The sequence below is a fragment of the Asparagus officinalis genome, chromosome 7 (assembly GCF_001876935.1).
Source record: "Asparagus officinalis chromosome 7, Aspof.V1, whole genome shotgun sequence".
Classification (NCBI taxonomy): Eukaryota; Viridiplantae; Streptophyta; class Magnoliopsida; order Asparagales; family Asparagaceae; genus Asparagus; species Asparagus officinalis.
Window position 1 is genome coordinate 17,279,959 of NC_033800.1, and position 4,579 is coordinate 17,284,537.

Sequence of the window (4,579 nt, forward strand, 5' to 3'; positions counted from 1 at the left end):
TTATGCACTAAGAAAAGAACCACCAATGTCCCCAAGAAAGTCTTCTTAGCTGCCAACCTCAGTGAAATTTTTTCGAAACCCATGCCATTGAAATACAAGGACCCTGGTTGTCCCACAATTCCATGCGTCATAGGTAACACTCACATTGATAAGGCACTTCTAGACTTGGGAGCCAGCGTCAACCTCCTTCCGTATTCGGTCTATCAACAGCTAGGTGTAGGAGAACTTAAACCGACAAGATGCACTCTACAGTTAGCTGATAGATCTGTAAAAATTCCCAAAGGAGAGGTAGAGGATGTTCTGATCAAAGTTGGAGAGTTCATTTTCCCTGTTGATTTTATTGTCTTGGAAACGCAGCCCGTTTCCAATCTCAAAAGTCAAATCCCCGTCATTCTAGGAAGACCGTTCTTAGCCACCTCAAATGCTTTGATAAACTGTAGAACCGGTCAGATGAAACTATCTTTTGGGAATATGACTGTTGACCTCAATATCTTCAACTTAGGGAGACAGCCTAGTGATCCATCTGATGAACCCATGGAAGTGAATTTCATTCAAGGAATATCCAGTGAACAACAAGAGGGAGAGTGTGAGTCTGATTCAAATGCATCTGATTTAATGATTGAGGAGCTTTCTGATGACGAACTTGAGATAGAACCGCTGGTCAATCATGTTTTTGCTGTTGGCTGGCAACGAGAACCTTTAGAGATAGAACCCCGAGTCCAGCTTCGCCCATCTGTGGAGGAACCCCCTAAGTTAGAGCTCAAACCTCTACCCGAAAATCTAGAGTATGCCTACTTAGGGGAGAACGAGTCTTTACCAGTTATCATTTCTTCTGAGTTGACTACCGGTCAAAAGGAAGCTCTCTTAGCTGTTTTAAGAGAGAATAGGGAAGCCATTGGATGGACCATGGCTGATATCAAAGGGATTAGTCCAACCATTGTTCAACACCGAATCCATTTGATAGATGATGCCAAACCTACTAGAGATGCTCAACGTAGGTTAAACCCAGTGATGAAAGAAGCCGTTAGGAAAGACATTCTGAAATGTCTCGATCATGGGATCATTTATCCCATTTCTGATAGTTCATGGGTGAGTCCAGTCCAAGTTGTTCCAAAGAAATCTGGGATCACCGTGATCCAAAATGAGGCTAATGAGCTGATTCCCACTCGAATCCAAACCGGATGGCGAGTTTGCATTGACTACCGAAAGCTCAACTTAGCCACTCGGAAAGATCACTTCCCTCTTCCTTTCATTGACCAAATGTTAGAGCGTTTAGCAGGACACGAGTTCTACTGTTTCCTGGATGGATATTCAGGTTACAATCAAATCCCTATCGCTCCAGAAGATCAGGAGAAAACCACCTTCACTTGCCCGTATGGAACATTCGCATACCGACGCATGCCTTTTGGCCTGTGCAATGCACCGGCCACATTCCAACGTTGCATGATCAGTATTTTTTCCGACATGGTAGAGCGATTTCTCGAAATTTTCATGGATGACTTTTCCATTTTTGGTGACACATTTTCCCAATGTTTGCATCATCTTAAACTGGTCCTAGAACGGTGTAGGGAGAAAAATCTGACTCTCAATTGGGAGAAATGTCATTTCATGGTCAAACAAGGCATTGTCTTAGGACATGTAGTTTCCAATAGGGGAATCGAAGTGGACAAAGCTAAGGTAGATCTCATTTCCAATCTCCCTCCTCCCAAAACTGTCAAAGATGTCAGATCGTTTCTTGGTCATGCTGGTTTTTACCGACGTTTCATCAAGGATTTCAGCAAAATTGCTAGACCCTTGACCAATCTCTTAGCCAAGGATACATCATTTGTCTTCTCTCCCGACTGCCTCAAAGCTTTTGAATATCTGAAAAAGGAGCTAACCACAGCTCCTATCATTCATGCACCGGACTGGACCTTACCATTCGAACTGATGTGTGATGCATCTGATTCTGCGATTGGAGCTGTTTTAGGACAACGGTTTGATGGAAAACCGCATGTGATCTACTACGCCAGTAGGACTCTGAATGATGCCCAGCAAAACTACTCTGTCACAGAGAAAGAGTTTTTAGCTGTAGTCTTTGCCTTAGAAAAATTCAGGTCCTACCTCATCGGTTCCTTAACCAAAGTTTTCACTGATCATGCCGCACTAAAGTATCTTTTGACCAAAAAGGATGCTAAAGCACGGCTCATTAGATGGATTCTCCTTCTTCAAGAGTTTGACATTCAAATTCTTGACAGAAGGGGAACAGAGAACCCCGTAGCAGATCACCTCTCTCGACTCCCAAATGCACCAACATCAACCGTTCCAATCAATGAACATTTTCCAGATGAACAACTCCTAGAAATCCAATCTGTTCCCTGGTTCGCCGACATTGTGAACTACATAGTCATGAACCAGATCCCTTCTCATTGGTCCAAACAGGATAGATCTCGTTTTCTCTCCCAAGTAAAATACTTTTACTGGGATGATCCATATCTGTTCAAATACTGTCCTGATCAGATCTTTAGGAGGTGTGTTCCCACGGAAGAAACTAGGAGTGTTCTATCATTTTGTCATGAGCAAGCCTGTGGGGGCCACTTTGGCCCGAGAAAAACAGCTGAAAAAGTTCTCCAGTCTGGGCTATATTGGCCCACTCTCTTCAAGGATTCATTCGAGTTTTGCAAAACCTGTAACCGCTGTCAGCTTTTAGGGAAGGTCACTAGGAGAAATATGATGCCTTTACAACCCATTTTATCCGTTGAACTTTTTGATCTGTGGGGTATCGATTTCATGGGACCATTTCCAAATTCCTTTGGAAATGTCTACATTCTAGTAGCCGTTGAATACATGTCAAAATGGGTTGAGGCGGTAGCTTGCAAAACTAATGACAACAAGGTCGTTGTCAAGTTTTTGAAAGAGAACATTTTTGCCCGGTTTGGAGTACCTCGAGCGATCATTAGTGATAACGGTACACATTTCTGTAACCGTTCTTTCGAGGCTTTGATGAGGAAATATTCAATCACACATAAATTGTCAACTCCTTATCACCCCCAAACCAGTGGACAAGTAGAGGTTACAAACAGGCAGATCAAACAAATCTTAGAAAAAACAGTTAATCATAACAGAAAAGATTGGTCTGTAAAATTGTGTGATGCTCTGTGGGCGTATAGAACAGCTTTTAAGGCTAATTTGGGAATGTCACCATACAGACTGATATTCGGGAAAGCCTGTCACCTACCAGTGGAGTTGGAACATCGAGCAATGTGGGCAATAAAACAGTTAAATTTTGACTCAGACTCGGCAGGTAAGAACAGATTGCTCCAAATAAATGAGTTGGAAGAAATTAGAAATGATGCATACATAAACTCAAAAATTTACAAAGAGAAAACAAAAATTTTTCATGACAAATCAATTTTGCGAAAAAATTTCTCTCCAGGACAGAAAGTTTTATTGTACAATTCAAAATTGCATCTTTTTCCGGGAAAATTGAGATCAAGATGGACTGGTCCATTTTTTGTTAAACAAGTTTTTCCACATGGAGCTGTCGAGATAGAAAATCCTAAAAATGGTAATATTTTTAAAATAAATGGTCAACGCCTAAAACCATTTTTAGAATTTTCTACGCTCGGAGAGGAAGAGGTGTTGGTTCTTCATGAACCTCATTATCTATATAAAAAAAAAAACTAATTTTCCTTTTGTTTCTTAAAAAAAAATTCTTTTGTTTAAAAAAAAAATAATTACTTACAATTTTTCTCTTATTTGATTTCTTCATCCTCATACTAACAGTAATTACAGATAAAAATAATTACTTACAATTTTTCTCTTATTTGATTTCTTCATCCTCATACTAACAGTAATTACAGATCATTATCATCATTGTCAACCGAACAACTGTAAGTTTTTTTAATTTTATCTGCTTTACTTTGTGCTTCAGCGAATTTGCATTGAGGACAATGCAAAATTTAGGTGTGGGGGTGAGAAATACATTTTTTCCTCTTTATTTTACCTTTTTAGTTGCATTTTTCTCTCTTTTTGTTAAAAAAATTATAAAAATATTGTCACTTGCCAAATTAATAGAGTTAAGTAATAATTGATCAAATTGGTAGATTTTAAATTTTCTAATTCATAGTTAGTGACATATTCAAGTTCACCTTTTATGATAACTCCAAATAAAATTCTTAAGAAATGATTTTTCAACTAGTATACTTTGCTTAAGTCTTACCTTAGATTTTTAATTAAAAAAATAATGAAACTTTTGCATGCTTAACTTAGAGTTGAAAATATTTTTTTTTCAAGTCATCTTGATTTACACATTTTTTTTAAAAGACTATATATACTTACACATATATATATTAAAAAAAAACTAATACTTACACATATATATATTAAAAAAAACTAACCTTATAAAAGAAGAGTGCGAAAAATGGGCACCACCAAAAAAAAAAAAAAAATCTTAAATTCAAGGTGATTCTATCTTATAAAGCCTAAGTTCCCAAGGAGTATCTCTATACTTAATAACCTAAGCCCAATTGGGTTGGGATTCATTGGCCCAAAACTCGTTAAATGGTCACTTAGAAAGCCCGTTAAAATAGAAAACAAT